This window comes from Sinohyriopsis cumingii, unplaced genomic scaffold, assembly GCF_028554795.1.
Source record: "Sinohyriopsis cumingii isolate HCF-2022 unplaced genomic scaffold, ASM2855479v2 utg000426l, whole genome shotgun sequence".
NCBI classification, from domain to species: domain Eukaryota; kingdom Metazoa; phylum Mollusca; class Bivalvia; order Unionida; family Unionidae; genus Sinohyriopsis; species Sinohyriopsis cumingii.
This window is the reverse complement of record NW_028315897.1, coordinates 4679176-4704156: the sequence shown is the minus strand read 5'-3', so window position 1 is coordinate 4704156 and position 24981 is coordinate 4679176. Positions and strand designations below refer to the sequence as shown.

General features: G+C 35.6%; 2 long non-coding RNA genes across 4 annotated transcripts; both read right to left on the bottom strand.

Annotated features, from left to right (window-relative positions):
• Window positions 1-427: 427 nt before the first annotated feature.
• LOC149774108 (uncharacterized) lies at window positions 428-7536 on the bottom strand. The gene is made up of 2 exons (XR_016417002.1): window positions 7284-7536; window positions 428-6908 (listed from the first exon to the last, which is right to left on the bottom strand). It is a non-coding gene; the product is annotated as an uncharacterized LOC149774108 (long non-coding RNA).
• Window positions 7537-7774: 238 nt separating this feature from the next.
• LOC149774107 (uncharacterized) lies at window positions 7775-14772 on the bottom strand. Of its 3 annotated transcripts, none has more exons than XR_016417043.1 (4): window positions 14669-14772; window positions 11290-11433; window positions 8938-9435; window positions 7775-7931 (listed from the first exon to the last, which is right to left on the bottom strand). It is a non-coding gene; the product is annotated as an uncharacterized LOC149774107 (long non-coding RNA). The 3 variants fall into 3 exon arrangements; XR_016417045.1 differs by having other exon boundaries at window positions 7780-7931; window positions 8938-9425; XR_016417044.1 differs by lacking the exon at window positions 7775-7931 and having other exon boundaries at window positions 8850-9435.
• Between the last annotated feature and the right edge of the window lie 10209 nt (window positions 14773-24981).

Below are 24981 nucleotides of genomic sequence, written 5' to 3'. Positions count from 1 at the left end.
CTTCTAACTATAAAGCCAATGCAGTCTTATGTACCTAACATATTCAGGTCAGTTAGGCAAAACTAACTAACGATAATTAGTCAAGTTTACAGACATGAACAAAAATTAGACAAAATTAGACAAAATCATGTACCTGGAGTTACAAGAAAAACATAGATATACATAACACTGGGTTCAACCCCTGTTTTAAGTAGTGGTTACCATTCATTCTTTAACGTTTGTAATCTCCCTCACATTAAAGTGCATCTTTTTCCAACCAGCCCTAGAGTGCACAAGACTTATAGTAATTTGATGCACATACAATTTATTAATGATACATACTTCATGCCTGTGGAGATATCTGTTCACTGCTATACAAGACTGTGGGTTCAGGGATCGAAAAGTTTATCAAGCAAATATGTGAAGAAGAAACTAAAAAAGGAACAAGTTATCATTAACATCCTTTATTACAACATTAATTTTCCCACTAATTAAATACTAATAGCATGCACAAAGGACAGTAAAATAAACAATCCCATCTTGCTATGTCCATTTATCTGCCAATCTGGATATTTATGTTACTAAGTAAAGTGTTGCAGTCATATGCAACTTTCAAATGTAAAAATGGTTGGATGTCAATTACCAAAATCTGACAGCAATAAACTGGATTATCTTTATACTAAAATCTGACAGCTGGCAATAAACTGGATTAATTTTTTCTTTATGCTAAAATCTAACAGCAATAAACTAGATTTTCTTTATACTAAAATATAACAGCAATAAACTAGATTTTCTTTATACTAAAATCAGATAGCAATAAACTGAATTTTCTTTATACTAAAATCAGACAGCGATAAACTAGATTTTCGTTATACTAAAATCAGACAGCAATAAATTGGATTTTCTTTATGCTAAAATCTGATAGCAATAAACTGGATTTTCTTCAATGATGCAAATAAGAATTGCAGAAAATATGAATGGTCTTCTAGTTCTTTCCCACTGACAAAACACCAAAGTGTTTCATAACACAGAAAGAAAAAAAATTGTAATGTCTCGAACTCTTTTGGGTTACAATCTTTATCAAAATGTAAATACCTTTTCAATCATTAGTTATCAAAAAAACAATAATGCAGATGCCAAAACTATATTGTAAAAGGATCAAATAATATCTATGAATCACTTGATTAGCTACATCCATTATGTAATCATCCAACTCAAGTACAAACTAACAATATTACTTCTTAAGATCTAGTTAATTTACATTTACCGATGATGAGCTACTTTCAAACCAAACAGTTAAATAACACCAACTCCAGCTCAGATTTAAGCCAAACAGTTATATAACACAAATTCTAGCTGATTAAACCAAACAGTTATATAACATCAACTCTAGCTCTGATTTAAACCAGATAGTTACAAAACACAAACTCTAGCTCTGATTTAAACCAAACAGTTATATAACACCCAATCTAGCTCTGACATAAACCAAACAGTTATATAACACCAACTCTAGCTGTGATTTAAACAAAACAATTGTATAACACCATATCTAGCTCTTATTTAAGCTAAACAGGCATATAACGCCAACTTTAGCTCTGACATAAACCAAACAGTTATATAACACCAACTCTAGCTCTGACATAAGCCAAACAGTTATATAACACCAACTCTAGCTAAGATTTAAACCAAACAGTTATATAACACCAGCTCTAGCTCTGATTTAAACCAAACAGTTATATAACACCAACTCTACCTCTGATTTAAACCAAACAGTTATATAACACCAACTCTAGCTCTGAGTTAAACCAAACAGTTATATAACACCAACTCTAGCTCTGACATAAGCCAAACAGTTATAGAATGCCAACTTTAGCTCTGACATAAACCAAACAGTTATATAATACCAACTCTAGCTCTGACATAAGCCAAACAGTTATATAAGGCCAGCTCTAGCTCTGATTTAAACCAAACAGTTATATAACACCAACTCTAGCTCTGATTTAAACCAAACAGTTATATAACACCAACTCTAGCTCTGACATAAGCCAAACAGTTATAGAATGCCAACTTTAGCTCTGACATAAACCAAACAGTTATATAATACCAACTCTAGCTCTGACATAAGCCAAACAGTTATATAAGGCCAGCTCTAGCTCTGATTTAAACCAAACAGTTATATAACACCAACTCTAGCTCTGATTTAAACCAAACAGTTATATAACACCAACTCTAGCTCTGACATAAACCAAACAGTTATATAACACCAACTCTAGCTCTGACATAAGCCAAACAGTTATATAACACCAACTCTAGCTCTGATTTAAACCAAACAGTTATATAACACCAACTCTAGCTCTGACATAAGCCAAACAGTTATATAAGGCCAGCTCTAGCTCTGATTTAAACCAAACAGTTATATAATACCAACTCTAGCTCTGATTTAAACCAAACAGTTATATAACATCAGCTCTAGCTCTGATTTAAACCAAACAGTTATATAACACCAACTCTAGCTCTGAGTTAAACCAAACAGTTATATAACACCAACTCTAGCTCTGACATAAGCCAAACAGTTATAGAATGCCAACTTTAGCTCTGACATAAACCAAACAGTTATATAACACCAACTCTAGCTCTGACATAAGCCAAACAGTTATATAAGGCCAGCTCTAGCTCTGATTTAAACCAAACAGTTATATAACACCAACTCTAGCTCTGATTTAAACCAAACAGCTATATAACACCAACTCTAGCTCTGACATAAGCCAAACGGTTATAGAATGCCAACTTTAGCTCTGACATAAACCAAACAGTTACATAACACCAACTCTAGCTCTGACATAAGCCAAACAGTTATATAAGGCCAGCTCTAGCTCTGATTTAAACCAAACAGTTATATAACACCAACTCTAGCTAAGATTTAAACCAAACAGTTATATAACACCAACTCTAGCTCTGACATAAGCCAAACAGTTATATAACACCAGCTCTAGCTCTGATTTAAACCAAACAGTTATATAACACCAATTCTAGCTCTGATTTAAACCAAACAGTTATATAACACCAGCTCTAGCTCTGATTTAAACCAAACAGTTATATAACACCAACTTTAGCTCTGATTTAAACCAAATTTATATAACACCAACTCTAGCTCTGATGTAAACCAAACAGTTATATAACACCAACTCTAGCTCTGACATAAGCCAAACAGTTATATAATGCCAACTCTAGTTCTGACATAAACCAAACAGTTATATAACGCCAGTTCTAGCTCTGATTTAAACCAAACAGTTATATAACACCAACTCTAGCTCTGATTTAAACCAAACAGTTATATAACACCAACCTTAGCTCTGATGTAAACCAAATTTATATAACACCAACTCTAGCTCTGATGTAAACCAAACAGTTATATAACACCAACTCTAGCTCTGACATAAGCCAAACAGTTATATAATGCCAACTCTAGTTCTGACATAAACCAAACAGTTATATAATGCCAGCTCTAGCTCTGATTTAAACCAAACAGTTATATAACACCAACTCTAGCTCTGATTTAAACCAAACAGTTATATAACACCAACTCTAGCTCTGACATAAGCCAAACAGTTATATATTGCCAACTTTAGCTCTGACATAAACCAAACAGCTATATAACACCAGCTCTAGCTCTGGTTTAAACCAAACAGTTATATAACACCAACTCTAGCTCTGACATAAGCCAAACAGTTATATAACGCCAACTTTATCTCTGACATAAACCAAACAGTTATATAACACCAACTCTAGCTCTGACATAAGCCAAACAGTTATAGAATGCCAACTCTAGCTCTGACATAAACCAAACAGTTATATAACACCAACTCTAGCTCTGACATAAGCCAAACAGTTATATAATGCCAACTCTAGCTCTGACATAAACCAAACAGTTATATAACACCAGCTCTAGCCCTGATTTAAACCAAACAGTTATATAACACCAACTCTAGCCCTGATTTAAACCAAACAGTTATATAACACCAACTCTAGCTCTGATTTAAACCAAACAGTTATATAACACCAGCTCTAGCCCTGATTTAAACCAACCAGTTATATAACACCAGCTCTAGCTCTGATTTAAACCAAACAGTTAAATAACACCAACTCAAGCTCTGACATAAGCCAAACAGTTATATAACACCAGCTCTAGCTCTGACATAAGCCAAACAGTTATATAACACCAACTCTAGCTCTGATTTAAACCAAACAGTTATATAACACCAACTCTAGCTCTGATTTAAACCAAACAGTTATATAACACCAACTCTAGCTCTGACATAAGCCAAACAGTTATATAACGCCAACTTTAGCTCTGACATAAACCAAACAGCTATATAACACCAGCTCTAGCTCTGATTTAAACCAAACAGTTATATAACACCAACTCTAGCTCTGACATAAGCCAAACAGTTATATAACGCCAACTTTATCTCTGACATAAACCAAACAGTTATATAACACCAACTCTAGCTCTGACATAAGCCAAACAGTTATATAACACCAACTCTAGCTCTGACATAAACCAAACAGTTGTATAACACCAGCTCTAGCCCTGATTTAAACCAAACAGTTATATAACACCAACTCTAGCCCTGATTTAAACCAAACAGTTATATAACACCAACTCTAGCTCTGATTTAAACCAAACAGTTATATAACACCAGCTCTAGCCCTGATTTAAACCAACCAGTTATATAACACCAGCTCTAGCTCTGATTTAAACCAAACAGTTATATAACACCAACTCAAGCTCTGACATAAGCCAAACAGTTATATAACACCAACTCTAGCTCTGATATAAGCCAAACAGTTATATAATGCCAACTCTAGCTCTGACATAAACCAAACAGTTATATTACACCAACTCTAGCTCTGATTTAAACCAAACAGTTATATAACACCAACTCAAGCTCTGACATAAGCCAAACAGTTATATAACACCAACTCTAGCTCTGACATAAGCCAAACAGTTATATTACACCAGCTCTAGCTCTGATTTAAACCAAGCAGTTATATAACACCAACTCAAGGTCTGGTTTAAACCATACAAATGGGCCCTACCTCATGATTGAAATCTATATTGCCAAACCCAAAGACAACTCTTGTAAAAATTGTGTGAATACAATATTTAATCATATTTTCTGGTGATCACCATTATACATATTTTCTCATGATCACCAATGTACATACATAGTTTTACAGCAACTCAATAAAAAGTACAATAGTAGTTGCATTAAAACATTTGACATGCACATCATCAAGCTGTAAGTAAAAAAGGGCAATAACTCTTTCATAAATTAAGGAAGGACAGAGATTTGTCAAGATGTGCATTCAATGATGATCATACAGTATGAACAAAGTTCAATTGCAGTTCATAACAAAGGCAAGTTATATTGCATTTACAACAAAACGTTGTCTTGCACTAAATTCAGCAATAGGACAAAATGAATAGGTGCTCCTAAAAGAACAGAGGTTAAAGTGGTTTATTGATGTTTGTCTTCTGATCATGACCATAATGTTTACCAACTTTCATGGCAGTCCATCAAAACTAGTTGAAATCAATGAGATTGTGTTGGATGGATGGAAATGAGTATTATAATATAGAGACAGAGATAACACAATTAATATAAAACATTCTTGATTCAGAGAAATCCAGTTGTCTGTGTTATTTACAACATATACTCCCCCATGCAATAACCTGAACTAAATAACAGTCCCAAAAACTAAAAGGTTAACATAATGACATGAAAGCATGTTCATATTATGTACAGTAATGTCTAATAAGTTTATTTTTTGTCAGCATTTAGTGTTTTTATGTATAATCATGACAACAAAGGTTTAATTAATGAAATTAAGAGTTAAACAATCAAAACTTTAAATTTTTAAAAAAATATAAAAGAAATAATTTTACCACTTTGTCAGTCATTAATCATGCAAACAACCTTCAGATGATAAAGAGAAAGAGAGAGAAAAAACACATTATGACGCATCACCTGCTGTGAGCAACAAGTGCAGGGGACAGTTTCATATCATAAACTGTCAGTGCACCCTAAAGTGAAAATACCCATGTCATGATTGTTAAATTGTGTCAAAGATATATACAATATTCAAACAAGGTGCAACAATCATAACAATAATTATTTTTGGCAAATCAAAAAATAAGCAAGCAAAACATTTGTGAGCTAAAAGTTAGTCACAGAGGTCAAGTAGATATCATGAATGCATTAAGTTCAAGTTTAGTTCATTTTCTCCATACACTGGTTAATGTACAGCATAATTATGTATGGGAAAATCCCCAATGTACAGCATAACAGCATAATTATGTAAGGGAAAATCCCCAATGTACAGCATAATTCTATAAGGGAAAATCCCCAAAGTACAGCATAATTATGTAAGGGAAAATCCCCAATGTACAGCATAATTATGTAAGGGAAAATCCCCAATGTATAGCATAATTATGTAAGGGAAAATCCCCAATGTACAGCATAATTCTGTAAGGGAAAATCCCCTATGTACTGCATAATTCTGTAAGGGAAAATCCCCCCCCCCCCATATCCAGCAGACCTCTGTTCAACACTGTCTTCATCATCACCCTGAATGCTTTTGGCTATTATCTACTTCATTCTTCTGGGACACCAGGGGCTTCTTTGACCTTTTTGATGCTCCTGGTTCTTTTTAACAGAAGCCTCTTGCTTCTTGTTGAACATATATCAATGTACTTTTGGTCCAATATCTTCTTCACTTAGGATTTCCATCAAGGATGCTCACCATCTAACCCTTCCTCATTTGAACCCATGAAGCTGTTCTCCAGCACATTCCTTACTTCTGCCATTTTTCCAGAACTCCATGACTCTTTCTTTTCCAATGCAGAGTCTTCTTTTGGATTTCTACTGCATGGTAAATAAAAGGCAGAATTATATATATATATATATATAGACACACACACATCTAAACATAGTATAACACTAGTCATGGAGGCCATGAAAATGTACTCAATAACAAGGGAGTTTCCCTTATGCATAAAACTTAAAAGATAAAATGGTAATGTGTTACATTCAGTGTCTTATGGGTGTAGCATTGGCAGTCTTTATAAACAATGGTTGCATTTTTTTCCTATGAAAATTCTAGCCCCCCCAGCCCAAAAAGAAAGCCAACCATAAATTGAAAATAATAAATACTTAGTAATCCCATATAGCATAAGGTTATATCCACAAAATATTTAATACAGTAATATGAAGCCAAAGTTTAATCCCCAACTGTATTACCTCTTTCTTCCTTTTGTATCAAATCTGGAGTATGTAGCTTGTGCTCTTTAAATTCATTTTTCATCTTTCCTGTTTCAGTTTCCTTCTGGGTAGTTTATCTTCTTGTAGCAGCTGTGTGAAAAATGATACATACATTGCAGTGAAATATATTCATCATCTAGATAGTCTGCTTAAAATGATAGATTTAAACTAAACATGTTCAGTGGTGTCAGAGACACAAACATTAGGGCTGTAGCCACACATAATATTGAGATTTGATTCTCACAATGAAAAAAACTGATTTAAAAAATATATTGCAAGTAACAGTTAATTTTAATGCCAATTTAAATATGAAAATTAAACTTTATCTAATTTTAAATAGACATGTAAGGTGAATTTGAATCTGAGGCAGATCCAATTTGGTACCTTTTACAACCATGGTATCTACAGTGGAATAAATTCCATTCCCATTTCTTACCTTTTATAACCAAGGTATCCACAGTGGAATAAATTCCTTTTCTATTTTGTACCTTTTACAACCAAGGTATCCACAGTGGGATACATTCCATTTCCATTTTGTACCTTTTACAACCAAGGTATCCACAGTGGGATAAATTCTGTTCCCATTGCTTTTCATGAAGTCTGTCATCTTGTCATCAGACTAATTGCCTAAAGAATAAAAACAAAATAAACAGTGAAGTCATCCTGTTATAACATTTTTATAGTAAATGTATCTCTTACATGAAAATGTACATCATTAATGGATGGATGTAAAATATGATTGTACCCATGAATACACAATAGAACTCTCCTGCTGTTCATGATTACCCTTGTTTATTTTTCATGACTTTATGTGCACAGTACCCAAATATTTCATAAATCATAGATAATCGTTGCACATTGAATACAGTGAAATACATATAGACATTTTGTACTTAAAATGAATGTCAATTATAAAAAGAAATAAGAACAAATAATGCTGTGCACTGTCACAAAAGCAAGACATAAAAGGAAGAAAATGTAGTCTGGTAAACATGATTTTGGTTGCAGTTTTGTAGTTTCACGTCATTTGGCAGCACATGATAGGCTATACATGGCAGAGATAAAAGTGGTAGAGGAAGAACTCGTGAAAACCCCGGGAATAACCCCAGACCCACAGAAGCTACTAGTAAGTTTTCTCATATATGCATATTAGCCAATCCCAAGACTTAAATTCATGTAGACAGATGTGACATGGTAGTGATGGTAAAGGCAAGTGCCTTAGACCACTCAGACCTAATAGTAATCAGGTTTAATTACCTAATGCCATATATTTATGTGCAACATAGATTATTTTCTCAATCTTTATCAACAACCAGGTCATCTACTTATGTATATAAACTAATGAATTTCATTTTATCCCATTCACTGACTTGGGTCCAATTTAGCTAACAAGGTTTTCATGGAACTGAGTTAAAAATATATTTTAAAAAAATTAACCATTGTTATTATATAACCAAAAGTCTAATCAGGTCATGAAGATACAACAAAAATTCCTTCCAACTGAGAGTAATAGTAAGAGAGTTTGTATTGTTGACATGAGAAATAACACAAATGTAGTTTTCTTAAGAATCGTTCAAAATCATAAAAGGTTCATTTGAGTATGATATGATGGAAACCGATATTAATGGAATACCTCAAGTCCAGAATCAGCAATACTGGATCTGTGTGGATATTCCACAGATGATGCCTTCACAGTCTCCTTGTTACTAGAATAGGCAATACTGGATCTGTCTGTGTGGATATTCCACAGATAATGCCTTCACTGTCTCCTTGTCACTAGAATAGGCAATACTGGATCTGTGTTGATATTCCACAGATAATGCCTTCATGGTCTCCTTGTCACTAGAATAGGCAATACTGGATCTGTGTTGATATTCCACAGATGATGCCTTCATGGTCTCCTTGTCACTAGAATAGGCAATACTGGATCTGTTGATATTCCACAGATAATACCTTCACTGTCTCCTTGTCACTAGAATAGGCAATACTGGATCTGTCCATGTGGATATTCCACAGATAATGCCATCATGGTCTCCTTGTCACTAACTATGACAATGTCCTTGATTGTTATGTTTCCAAACAGCTCTTTCACTATTGCATACTGGTGTTTGCATGTTGTACCTGAATCAATCTGTACATTCAATAAAAGACTACTGTAAAATACAAACTAAGTTATGTACTCACTAAATAGTGTTGATAACTGTTGCAGTATATTTGTTTTTATCCAAATGGTAATACAATATTGTAAAATAGGAGTTATTAACCTGGAAACATGTTACTGCATTTACTGATTCATCTTCACTAGCCGAGATTCCGATGTGATAGCCCTATCTACACCTTGGCATATCAGGCAGATACTTCTGTGCTTCAGGTATGTGAATTTTATTGCATGTGGCAGCAAGCTACTACGTCCAATCAAAATTTTAGTTGTTCAAATTTGAACACTGTTCCTATATGGATGAGACAAGTGGAGCACACAATTTCAATGGACTGATAAATAAGCAATTTTCCACTGCTGGTCTTGAGTCTGTGTTCGGACAAATAACTTTTACACATATAGACATGTAATGACTTCCCTCTGGTACACAGTCATACTTTTGCTGTTAAACTTACAAAGTATCCCTTTTAGGTCAACCACCTAAACAATTCTCGGCTGATGTATAATGCACAACACTATCGATTTGTTGGCATTACATATTAAGGGAGACAAGACATGACATCACATAGATGTCGCTATGACAAAGCACCAATATATCTGTTTGATCGGTCAAGTTGTAGATAGGGCTCACATCGAAACCATGGTTAGCAAATATGTTACTGATCATAAAGCCAATGGATGCAATTATAACATAAATATACACATATTTAAGCCAAATAAATGGCAACAATTTATCTACTATCTTAAAAGTGCATGAAAAATCAAAAAGTCTATATTGTTAGAAAAAGTTCCCAATATATGATTTTAGATGTTACGGTAAATATACGTAATACCATTGGCACAAATAGTCTACAGTTAGTGATGGTTAAATTCTATTAAAGGCTCCACAACCAGCATACAGCATCATTATTACATACCAAGTATTGCTGTACGAATTTACAGTATCTGATAAATAAAATACAAGTACAGTACTTGAAAACCATGAATCTGAAAAGCAGTACATTAAACTAGAGATATATTCCAATGACATGAATGCATCAACATTTGATTTTATTCAACTCTGAATGTTTCAAATATTTAGCATCTGAAAAGTGATAGTGCATGGTCCCTTGTCTAGTGACCCTAACCATATCCTACATGTACTACCAATATAAACACAATGTTTCTTTTCAACATCTCATGGGGTCAGGTAGTTATGGAGGAGACAACAAATTAATTACCAAGTCTAGTGACCATGATGCTACTAAAATCTAAGTGGTATGAAACATGACATTTATTAATGATTCATTCCAATATCTATCATGAGCTAAGGAAAGGTCAAGAAAAATCCATAACCTTGTCTAGTGACCTTGATACTATCACCCTAATGAGGCACATGAAATAATGTATATTAATGACACATTAATGTATCATTGTTTAGATACAGAGATTCATTCCAGCCATAAATGTTTCAAAAGTGGAAATTAAATGTATTACCCTACCGTTTTCACAAATGCAATAAATGTCACAAACAACCGCACCATCCACACCTGCCAATAAACCTCTATTGTATATTTTTATTCATATCCACCTACCCATACACACTAGGTGAATTTTTAAAATCAAGTTTAAGAGGGCTATCATATTTAGCTCTGATTATATATATATATATATATATATATATATATATATATATATATATATATATATATATATATATATAACCATGTCACTGAGGAAACTAACAAAATACAAAAATCTAGTGAAAGAGTGGAAAAGAAGAGCAGGTGCTTTGGGAAAGTGACAGACAGAAAAGATGTTGCTATGAGTCACCTGATTTTACCATACCTGTTTTATTATGCTCGCACTGTCCACATTCTTCCTGTAATTGGTTAACTCAAGTCTGAAGTACTCCACCCTCCATTTGCACAAAGTCATTCATTGCCAATTTTTCAAAATTGTCTAACATATAAATCCTACTTGGTCTGGAAACTGAAATAATAGTAATAATAATAACATGTTGGTGTAAAAAACAATAACAATAATAATAACAGTAATATGATGTTGGTGTAAAAAAGATATAATAAAAATCATAATAATAATAATAAAATGTTGGTGTAAAATAATAATAATAATAATAATATGTTGGCATAAAGAAAATAAAAAAAAAAAATCCCATGTGATGCTGCAATTTTTAATATTTTTAAAAACAGTTACCAGGTGGAAATCTGATCGGTCTTTAAACTGGTACCCAGGGGTTACCCCATAAAGAGTGATTTAAAATTATGTGTCATTTAAATGTTTTTCCATGATGAAGGCACACACACACACACACACACACACACACACATATATATATATATATATATATATAGCATGATCTAAAGTACACTGTATATTTCTAATAATACACCATCATGGCCCCAACTGTAGGTACACAGGGGCGGCCATTCCCACCTTTGAACACCGAGGTGACTGAACCCAAACCAAAATGCATCCTTGCTGAAAGCTTGTGGCAAGCTTGCGGTAAGCTTGCGATAAGCTAGTTTGATGTTTATAAGCTAACATGGATGCTTGCGCAAGCTTGTACAAGCAAGTGCAGGCTTAGGCAAGATAGCTGGATATAACCGCAAGCTTGCACAAGCTTGCGCAAGCTTGTACAAGCTTTCTTGTTTGCTTCAGAAATTAAAACTAGCTTGCACAAGCTTTCTTGTTTGTTTCATAAAGTAAAACTAGCTTGCGCAAGCTTACTTGTTTTCTTCAGAAAGTAAAATTAGCTTGCGCAAGCTTGTTTTCTTCAGAAAGTAAAACTAGCTTGTGCAAGCTTTCTTGTATGTTTCAGAAAGTAAATTTAAACTAGCTTGCAACAAGTTTCTTCATATATATATATATATATATATATATATATATATATATATATATATATATATATCCATTCCTTGTGAAAGTTTGAGACCATGTATCCAAGTAGCAGGCACCATCACTGTCACGCCCCTACGAAAACAAAGTCATGACTTGATGAACAATCATGAAGTGTTCATGAAAGTTCCTCAAGTAAGTTCATGAGCTTCAAGAATTTTGATGAATCATGTACTTGAAGTTCATGAACACACTGATGAATTTTTATGAACTATTATAATATCTTTGAAGTTCCTGAAATGTCATGAACTAATGGTTCATGAACAATTCAAGTACTTTGATGCAATACCATGGTATTTCTTAAAAAAATGTATATTAAATATCTATATCATTATATTCATAAAATGTTCATGAAAATTTATCATACAAACTTCTCACAATATTAGTGAAATTTAAATAAAGGTGAATTTTTTCTTCTTTTTTTAAAATGATATACTGTATAAATGTTCATACAGATCTTTAATTCAATACTTGTTTACTTAACCTGAGTATTTCTGGATTAATATGGGAAAATATTTTCTGGCCAGCATCAACAAAATGTATTTGCTTTAAAAAGCTTTCAATGACATTGTCCTAACGTTTTTTTTCTTCTCTCCATTACTGTTATAAACTGCTTATTCTATTGACTTAGTCACTGGTTGCCAATTTGCAGTAAAAACCGAAATATATTAACAACGATTATTCTGATTGGATGACTTTGAAAAAAGACGTGATATGATTGGTTAATATACGCGCGCGATTAAGTGAAATCCCAAAAGTTATATTACATACTATGCTTTGGTGAAGGTGCGAACCAAAATGTCAGACTGGAATATGCAACAGTTTACAACTACCTCCAACCCTTTATATATTCTATTATGGCTGGTCTCCCTATAACAATATATAAACATAAATAATACATACATACACTCACACATACAAATACATTGGGGGAGGTGGTCACAGTTACAATTTTGATCTGCTAGCAAGAACGATGCTATTTCAGCTTAAACCTTTAAATCAGATAATGACAGCTTGTGAGAGGAAGACAAAAAATATTGTCCCCTGAAATAGGCTCAGTATTTTACTACATTTATGGGGGTTTCACCAGACTAACTTAAATCAAAAAATTGTCAACTTAAAAAAAACTAAAAGGTATAAAGTTCATCTGCTTTTTACTTCATGGTTACTAATTCCTGAACCTATTCCTTAATGGGACTAGACCCAAAAATAAAGACAAAAGTAAGAAAATGATAGAAACGTATACACGTGACAATTTTCAACCTATGTCAAAGCACATTCATTCATTATAACTGCAAAGTTATTAGCAATTGATAGAACCTTAAACAAGTCATGATTTTCAACCTGTGCCAAGGTTCAGGGCAAGTGATCGTCATACTAACTCATATTTTTTATCTAAACTACAACCAGAACTTATAGCTGCAAACAAAGAAACTTTCACCTGTTGTATTAGTTTATAATTTATTATTGCACCCCATAATTTTGAATTTTAAAATATTTGGTAAAGGCATTGTCTTTGACATGTTTGCAATTTAAAACAAAATCAAATAAAAAATACACCTCTATCCTGCCCATGCATAGGAAAACAAAGTAAGACCTTTACTACTCCTGTGTGATAAACTGTATGGGAAAATAAAAATACAATTGTTTATAAGTTCCATAAAGATATTCCTTTATGAGATCAGTTAGGAGTGATTTCCATTAGAAATGTGTGTTGTGTAATCATTCAAAACAGAAATCATGTCTTAAGTGTTTAATGTGATATTTCTACTCAATAACTATACTTCTGACTTTAATACTGAAATGAAATTATCCACATAATGTGTGTGTGTGTTGAAAAACTGAACTTGACTATGTACAATCTCCATGACCTACACCACAGGAGTCTGTCGTTTTATCAATAAAGTACGGCGAAATCTCTAACAATATGAAATCCCCTTATCGATAATATATTTATATTATCGATAAGGGGATTTCATATTGTTAGAGATTTCGCCGTACTTTATTGATAAAACGTCAGACTCCTGTGCCTACACGAAGAACAAAGGTTTATAAAGAATTTAAACTTATATTCAAATTTTCCTGAGAATCAGAGTGTTAAAATTAAGATTATAATAAATTGTACCGTAGATTCAAAGTGTTTAATCCGATATGAGACGCACCAGCACTAAATAGGAGTATTTGTAAAAATATTCACGTAACACTGAATACTCTAGTAAATACGACATATATACTATTTTTTATAACTGTATAATTTTAGAACAGTGTTTATACAAATTGTTTGTGGTGCCTGTGGTGTTGTAAAAACCTGGCATTAGAGAAATAACATTTGGCATCTTCAATTGCTTATCACTTTTTTTTCTTTTCTTTTTTTTATCACACGCTACCCGGTCTCCATGATCCGCCATTTTGTTATGTCACATGACACACTGTTGGGTTCCAACTAGGAATAACGCAGCAATTTCGGAATCCTGAGTTGTTGAGCTCTTTCTCGAGAATTTGCAGCAATTGTCTCGCTTCCTAGAGCATATGCTGAAACTCATAATAATACAACAATAAATTAAGGAAAACATTGATTTTACGTATTCGATAAATATTATGTCTAAAATTTAAACCAGATCTAAATAATTAATAATTCATAATATATTGCAGTACAAATAGCCAAAGGATATAAGATGTATACAAAATTGTACCATAATTCAGAAACAAGGAGGGAAATATATTCAACTTAAAATATTCAAGAAATGTATCAAATATTTATTAATGTGGATGCATAAAAGAATCTAAAAGAGAAATTATATATATATATATATATTAATGTATCCACACAAGGGGTTGATAATGAGAACAAATAATGGAGAGCAGCAGAGAGACTGAGCCCACCAACTATTTCGTCAAACAGAACCTTCTATCGAAAACACTCTTGATAGAAGTATTGTCTTCACAAAATAAACCCTTCTAGTCAGAAAACACTGATAAATAGGCTTTCTCCGCTGACCAGAAGGGTTATCTCATGAAAAATATCTACCTATATAACTATTTCTCGATACAGGGGTCTACTAGACGAAACATTCGGTGGCTCAGTCTCTCTGCTGCTCGAAATGCTTGCATTTCTAATTCTAGAATTTTTAATGCTTGCATTTCTGGAAAATCCTTTAGGATTTCTAACTAAAAATTGTATCTAACCCAACTGGATACCGTGTCCGAGGATCATGTAAATTTATCGTTACAAATCCGTGTGGTTTTGCCTGAGCACGACTAAAGAAATTTCTGAATTTATTTATGTCCATGTCGCCGCTGCACCAAGTCTGATGAATATTTCTCAGCGTGTGTGCGTCAGCTCCGTTAAATACCGCGAGAACGTTACAATTATCTCTGATCACTTTTGGAATTTGTGTATACCGTTGAGTCACATAAATGACATCAGTGTTTTTGTGTCGTCCACGTGAAAATATCCTGGCAGGGTTTGATTGTCGTCGCCGTTTCTGCTGCTGTGAATTAAAAATTTAAGTTAATAATAATGGACAACATTGGAGAAGCACATTCTGCTAGACTGGCTCGAGAGAGACTAGAAGCAATAAAAAAATTTCTTCCTGTACGAGATAGTGTAAGACAAAAATTACAAGCACAAGTTGAATTTGCAACAGGTGCAGAAGAATTATTTAAACCCGTCACAACAGCTACTGAAAAAGCTGCAATGGTCACTGAAAGAGCTTTACTGTGAGAACCTAAGGATGATATCGAAGAGGAAAAGGAACGAAGAAAGGGTATTCTTCCAGTACTAAAACAAACCGCTGAGCGGACTGAAAAGATTGCAAAAAGAACCAAACAAACAAAAAAGATTTTACGAGATCTTCCAACTGATATAGTTGCAGCTCAACCTCCACCCACCGTTGTAGCTCAACCTCCACCCACCGCTGAAGAAGGTACTGAAGTCGCCAAAGCTGCTGCGCCCAAAGCAGCAAAGGAAATTGTTGAACTAACTGCAAAATTTAATCCGGGTTTTATTAAAACCCTTAAAAACACACCAAAAGAAAGATTACCTGAAGTGATATTAGATGGTTTATATAGCAACGATAAAGTTTTAAACGAAAAATATAAGTCCACGACTGACACCAATTTTGTTAAATGGGCGTATCGTGTATACTACGACAAAAAAGTGGTCAAATCTAACGATTCAAAATTTTCAACCCTTGTAAATGCAATGAAGAAACTTGACGAAAGTAGACACCAAGGACTTCCACCTCCCTATTCACCGCCATTGGAGGATCGTCCAGATGACAAAGATGATGATGTTCTCGAAGATCTTGGCCTCTATGAAGCTACAGGTAGTGGTCTTGGTGGTCACATTACTTGTCCTGATAATATCATCAATGATGTATCACGGCTAGAAATTCTCTTAGGAGGAAGGCGTGCCGGAAATAACTCACCAGAAATAATTAATGAAGCAGCTGATATCTGTCAGCGATTATTTCAAGGCGGCATCATGGATAGCAGCAGAGAGACTGGGCCCACCAACTATTTCGTCCAACAGGACCATCTATCGAAAACTTTTCTGATAGAAGGTCTTATTTCACAAAAATAACCCTTCTATTCAGAAACTATGATGACTAAACCCCTCTTTTCTGGCTAGAAGGGTTATTTCGACAAAGATAACTCACTATGAAAAATATTTCTTCACGTGGTGACGTCGACGAAACACTTGGTGGCCCAGTCTCTCTGCTGCTATCATGTAAAATATTTTAGGATTTTTAGTTAAAAAATGTATCTAACCCAACTCGGTATCGTGTCCTAGGATCATGTAAATTTATTGTTACAAACCCGTGTGGTTTTCGCTGTGCATGACTGAAGAAATTTCTGAATCTATTTATGTCCATGTCACCACTGCACCAAGTCTGATGAATATTTCTCAGCGTGTGTGCGTCAACTCCGTTAAACACTGCAAGAACGTTACAATTATCTCTGATCACTTTTGGAATTTGTTTATACCGTTGAGTCACATAAATGACATCAGTGTTTTTGTGTCGACCACGGGAGAATATTCTGGCTGGATTTTTTTGTTTATCCAACATTACATCATCGTACACAACTAAGTTGTTAATTGATCCATCAATTTTCGTCGACGGATGGAGCTTCTTCGATATCAGTTATAAAATCAATAACATCTTCGTCGTTTATCGATTTTGCACTTTCGTTAAAATCTTTTAGCACTTGATAACACCGCTGATCGTCCACAGACGGGGCTATCAAATATAATTTATCCCACTTCATCCACTTCATTATCAAATTAAGTAACAACTGTGTCTTACCCGACCCAGATGGACCTATGATAATCATTCGGATAGAATTTGGTAGCGCTGAGTTATGCTTGATTGGTTCTCGTCGCTTTGTCGCGGAAAAGTCAGTGATTTCCATTTAATATATCATAAAATAAATATGGATTTATATTGTGTGAAATGCCGAGCACGTACCCCAACTACGGATACAACAACAATAACAACAAAAAATAATCGACAAGCGCTTACAGGCAAGTGTGAACGATGTGGCACAAAAAAATTTAGATTTATTAAAAAAAAAGCGGAGGTGCTATCGCAGCCAAGTTAAAAGCGCTGCCAGGAGCTCCGTGGGCTAAATATCCAGGAGAAAAACATCTTCCAGGATATAATTACTGTGGTCCAGGAACCCGACTTGATATCAGACTTGATGACCAAGATCATCCAAAACCAGGTGAGTATCCGATAAACGCTATTGATAGCGCGTGTCATGCTCATGATGTAGCTTACCGAAGCAAGGATTTACAACAGCGCCATCTCGCGGATGTGAAATTAATTCATGCGTTAAATGCCATCCCTGATAAATCTTTCAAGGAGAGGTTAGCATCCTGGTTAGTAAAATCCGCAATGAAATCTAAACTTGCATTAGGCGCTGGGTAATTAATAACAATGCAAGCATTTCCAATGGAGTCGATTTATTATTCCCCAAGCGGATACTGGAGAGGTAACGCGGCAATTAGTAAACTCGCTGAAGCAGCAAAAGTTACGGCGGTTACTGCCAAAAATTGGTTATCCCGACAGGCAATATGGCAAATTTATTTACCGCGGCCTAAACAAATTCACTTTGCGCATTTCGATGTTAGTGTACCAAATGAGGTTCATCAGGCTGATATATTATTTCTGCCACATGATACTATCCGAAGACGCACATACAAGTACGCGTTAACCATAGTTGATGTTGCCAGTAGATACAAAGATGCGGAACCGTTAACAACTAAAACAGCATCTGAGGTTGCTTCTGCGTTTGAAAGAATTTATCAACGAGGTGGTCTGCGATGGCCAAATTTATTACAAGTTGATCCTGGCAAAGAATTTCAAGGTGCGGTATCATCGTTGATGAAACAACATAACGTCACCATATGACGAGGACACACTGAAATTCACCGTGATCAGGCAATTGTTGAGCGATTCAATAGAACACTTGCTGAGCGGTTATTTGGATATCAATACGCGAAGGAATTTATTCAAGATGCGAGATCGCGCGAATGGGTTGGAAGATTACCAAGCGTGATAACTGCGCTAAATAATGAAATAACTCGAACAACCAACATGAAACCTTCCATCGCGATCACAAAAACACAAGGTGTTTTTCAAAAAAAATATACCACTACAACGAAAGAAAGAAAAACAGCAAATACTGGGTAATGTTACAGTTAGATATTTATATGAACCAGGTGAACTTGAAGGTGGTAAACGAAGAGCGACTGATCCCATTTGGAGTGTTACCACACATAAGATATCCACCGTGACAAGATCCACTGGCAGACCAGCAATCTACAGGTTGGATTCAACTGCTCCTCAACGCGGATTCACCCGTGAGCAACTTCAGGTAATTCCCGAGGACACACAATTGCCGCCAAAATCACTGAAGTGACTTAACTAGCGCTGGTACCCCGACGTCGATTACACTCAAGACAGGTCAACATGACATTATCACGTGTATGACCGCGACTGTTATCTTTTCTGTCTACGGTAAATTGTCTTGAATTTTTATTCGAATGCTGCCATAGCATTATACAATTACAGCTCGCGCAGTGATTATTCTGTTGTTGTTTCAGCGCAACAACGAAGTCATCGTCAAGATCAAAATCGCGATTATTTTTTTTTGTCACTCTGTTTGTAACCGGCGAGTTTTTTTCTTATTATGTTGCTGTTGTTTTCATTATTAATTTTATCAGCGTTTGAATGAAAATCCTTCGGATTTTCCAAGACAATTCTTCGCAGTTGAGATATTCTTCTGACTCTGGACACCGCTAAGTAAACTAAGTTTGACCATTCGATTCGATCATCAATGATCCAGACAGTTGTATCTGAAATAGTCAGTCCTTGAGAACAATGAATGGTCATTGCGTATCCTAGCGTCCACGGAGATTTATTCATCGCTAGTGCATCCTCGACAGCATCGATGTCAACTAACACAATATCATTTAATACTAAATTCTGTTTCTCTGTCTTTCCTGGAATATCAACATCTATATTTTGTAACCGTGTATCAGTTGGTCTATAACATAACGGCGTTGGCAGCATTGGAAACTTTTTTTGTTGCAACCGAAATAGCTGTTGTTGAAGTGTGTCTCTGACTATCTTTCTACTTGCCACTATCAAATCGTCTGGTTTCCACACGCGTAAAAAGCCACTCATCGAAGTTTCAGGAATCATCTCGCGCATAATTTCACATTGAATTTTATTCGGTTGTAGCCTGATTAGTGTTTTAAATTCTTTCAGCGTTGTGTCAAGTGCTCGGTAATCATCAGACACTTCTTCGTGATAATCAACAAAATTCCTCAGCCAAACATGCGGAGATGCGCCGACAAACGGAGGTGATTGACAATGATCGCCGCACATAATCACTGCAGTATTTTCCGTTAACAGCCAATCAAGAAATGTTTTTAACGTTTCCAGCGGCACCGTACATATCTCATCCCAAATTATTATATCATTGATATATTTTGTTCCCATTCGATCTGGCGTCCACACACCACCGCTGTATTTGAAAAAGCTGTGATAAGTACAAGAATTGACTCCTCGCTGTTTCATCTCTCTGGCAAGTCTGTGTGTGGGTGTTAGCACAATCATATCTGATTTTCGAAATAATTCAATCGCTCGAGTTGTTTTACCAGACCCTCCCGGCCCGTTCAAATAAACAGTTTTATGTCTGGTGATTGGATCATCCACAGACGGTGCGGAAGATATTTCTGGCATTGTTGATTTATAATAATCATCCTCGATTGCAACATCAGCGGATTCACAATACTCGTGTAACATCTCGGCTTTTATTCTCCACGAACCCCATTCATCTCCGCCGCAGAATTTAATTATAGCGGTCAGTGATTCTGAATATTTCTTGTCGATGTAAAATGAATCCGTGGCAACTCTGACTGCCATACCAGGAAATCGATTTACCATCGATAACAATTTTATAGAAACATAAGCCAGCATTGAAGATCTCAAATGTGTGTATTGAGGCGATTCTCCGTCGATATAACTTACAATTGTGCCCAACTTTTTCCCGTCGGACAAGAACACATCCTCCCTGTTACAAAATATGTCTCTGGCAACCGCGTCGGCGATTATAAAATCCAATTCAGCTTCATCGATAATCAACCACGAGTGATGCATTTTATGATCAAATGCTGCACCCTGAGTAAATTTACCGATTATTCTTCGTCCAAGATCTTTCGCTGTGCTTTCACTGTTTTTGAGTTTGATCTTAAGAATTTTAGGAGCCTCACTGACGATGACATCCATCGGGGTATTTGGACACTCTCGTGCATACTCGGCGATAACTTCTTCGAGGGTAACACGCTCCGGTGTTGGTAACGAAACTGAGGTCTGCGGTCGATAACATATGATTGCTTCGCTGACAGTCAACGATACCAGTATGCCGCTGTCAAGCATGTATCGCAATAACACTATTGGTACCCAGCGCTTTTCGACGAAGTGTCTGCCAAACCAAACATAACAAATCGGATGAAGCCCCGTAGCAAATTCAAACGAAGTCACACGAGCAAATCCTGTCAAATCATCGTCGGGTAAAACGCCGTTTACGGCGACTCGTGTCATCGAATTCGTGGGGTGTCCAAACCGCGCAAAGTATTCGCGGCATTCGCCGTTCCCGAGAAAGCTTCCTGGGTAGCAGGCAATCATATCCACGGAAATCATATCCCGGTAGTCATATCGAGTATTCCACAACCCGCCATGACCATGCTCGACACAACTTAATTGTATATCTGAAAGAAACTGACTTCGGGTTAGTCTCCACGAATTTCTTTCTCTGGCGGCGTGAGCGGCAACACTTGGAACTGTAAAACAATTAACCAATAACTGCTCATCGCTAGCATTTCTCATATACGTTTTTGCGAGTTTTTTCATTTGTTGTTGCAACGATTCTGTTCTGTATAATTCTCCGTTGGGTCTCACAAGTTGATCATACTCGGAATCTTCAGAGCTCCTAAATAACCACACCGACACAGGGTCGGTTTTACTCAGCGCGTAAATAACCTCGTATATGTTTCCAGAATAAAACTTGACAACACGGTCTCGTGGAAATATTGTAACTGCATCAGTCCACGCGTGCGAATTATGATCAATAATTTCAATCGGTGTTCCTGACTTTTTATAATGCTTCGAACTGTATAATATTTCCCCGGTTAGTGTTTTTACTGCTATTGAGCATTTTAATTTACTTGATAGCACAGCAACATCATTTATTGTTGCCCCGGTATTCTTAACCGATTCACCCCATGATGTTATTTTTTCACGTCGCAGATCGGTTAAACCGTTTCCTCGTTTTGCGTTTTTAAAATGTTCCATTACTCACTCGGCTACACAATTCAGCGTTGAAAATCGCATCGGAGCGAGTTTATCAATTTTTGTTTTTTTTACAGGATATATTCCATAAATGACTGCGGTTACAGGATACGCTCGAGCGTAATATGGTTTATCAATCCCGGTCAGCATTCCTGGTTTACAATTGCTGCTTAACATAATTGTCTTTCCGTTAGCAAGAACAGGATCGAGTTTGTCACGGATAATCCACGTATCGTCTTCAACGTTGACAATAAATTTTATTCTGAAAAAATATTTCTTTTTACCCTGATGAAAATCAATATAATCAACAATTGTTTTTGCTCGGGCATCAGTCATTGTAGCATCGATGATGTTCTCATCACTGACATCGTCAACGTCGCGGATAATTTTAAATGACGACCATACATGAGATGCGCCGTCGTCGCGAAATTCTTTTTTACCCTCGTTGATAATATTAAACAGATCAGTTAGATGCCGTCGTCGTGGATCCGGGTTTAGCCTGTCAAGATCGAATCTCCCGGCGCCAACTGCGGATAATTTCGAAAACACTGTCATATTATATTTAAGACAAATATTTAAATAAGAAAATATTGTATATACAATGAACAACTGCAAATGGTTAAAAGTTGGATCCGTAACAGTCTGTGGTAAGCCCTGCAGGAAGGAATTCTGCGGTGAACACATACAGAGCATCAAACGAGGAAGCACAGGACCTATTCGTTGCCTGCGATGTGGCATTGGTGTCAGGGGTAAAACACAGTTATGTGCGGGGTGCGGGGGGAAACGATACCGGGAACTCAAGCGATATTACAATAAAAGAAATAACGGAGACGCGCTAAAATCCGAAAGTGATTATATAACTAGGTTTTCAGACAAATTATAAATTAGACAAATATATTATTATATAAATGAATCAAGAATTTGTCCCACATCCCACAATCAAGAATTACGAAGCATCTCGAGAGGGAATAGTCAGAAATACCAGGTTGAAAAAACAGTTGGTGTTGTTGATAATGCTGGTTATCTTAGATTTACTGTTGGGAGAAAGAAGTATCTTAATCACAAGTTTGTGTTCGAGTGTTTCCGTGGAAAAATCAAAGACGGTCTTGTGATCGATCACAAGGATAATAATAAACTTAATAACTCTCTTCAGAATTTGCAAGCCATTACCCAGAGCGAGAATTCTGCACGAGGTAACGCTGGTAAATTTAAGAGCGTTGCAAGAAGAGCTGTAAGATCTCTCAACAAAAATACTAATAAAGAAAATATATTTCGCTCAATGAACTCAGCTGCGAAGTATTTTGGTATTAACTCCTGTTCGGTTCAACGTGTCGCAGAAAATGTTATCAAATCAACTTTTTCAAATAGGTTTGATAACTGCATTATATTTTATTATGTAGATAACTCTGCAGCGACTGCGTGAAAAGTCAATGATACAATTATTTCCCCGTTGTCACCTTGACAGCACTCTATAACACTCTACAGGTACGAGCAGACGATTTTCTGCACAAGGAAGTAAATAACTTCCCTTGTTTTTCCCCTTGACAAGTCAAGGTGACAGCGCAAGAATGATTTTATCCTCCGGATTTTATCAGGCAAACGTGTATTTATCTTTTTTTCACAGACAATATCGTTATTTTATTACACTTATTCGGGTTTATGGCTCATCTGTGGTTTCCACACGATAATATTTAAGAAAATACGTTTTAAACAAATCACGCTGAGCTATTTCTGAACTTTCAGGTATCAGTCAGTTTATATACAATATCGTCCTGATATCATATTGGGGTTTCGAAACCCAACAAAGTTGAACAACTTTCTCCGTTATCGCCCCGTTTCGGGGTAACCTTTTACCCCAAAACAGGGTTGATTTCAGGCGTGGGTGTGCAACTTGTTGGATGTAGAATTATAACCCCGCATTGTGTTTGTACCGTCCTAGGATAAGTTATATATACAATTGTAAATAACAACTGCTGTAAATATTGTAAATACTACATGTTTGTGCCGTCTTAAGATAAGTTATACTACTGTTGTAAGCTTGCTAAAATGCGGTGGCAATTTAGAAGCTTTACAGATGTAAATACTACATGTTATGTGTTGTCCCCATATGAGCCTTGCTAGCATATCAAATGGTAAGCTAGGAGGTTCACAAATGGGGAATGTCTCGTCGTTTCGCAAACACACCCTCTGGGCTTTCTAGACTGTTATTTGGCAGTTTAGGAGCTCAATCGGGGGTAGTGTTTCCGCCCCCTCCTGAGTTTGGTAGCCTATCATATGATAAGCTAGAGACTCAAAGGAGATGTGATGTTTTTTTATTTTAAATATTTAAATATTTAAAGATATAAAAATATATATAAATATGAATCAAGAAAATATCAATAATGTGATTGATGCCATTAAAAAATTAGAAAAACAAGGATTTAATATATTACTAAATGTTGAAACTATTCTGTCAGATTTTGAATCATTATACGAAGCTAAATGCGCAGGGCGTTATATTCTTCCTGCTCAATATCGATTCATAAAGATGATCCAAAATAATTTGTATGAATCGCTGGCCAGCGCAGCGGAGACACAAATAAATGAATTTGTTCCACTGTCTCGTGCAATCGAAAAGATCAGGCTGGCACTGGCAGCTGAGTATGAAACAAAGAAGATAATTAACAATCGGGTCAGAAAATTAAAGCATTGTATGTCCGCTGACGAAGTCAAGGGTGAAAATCCAGAGAATTTAGAAAGCAATGATAGCTTCGTCACG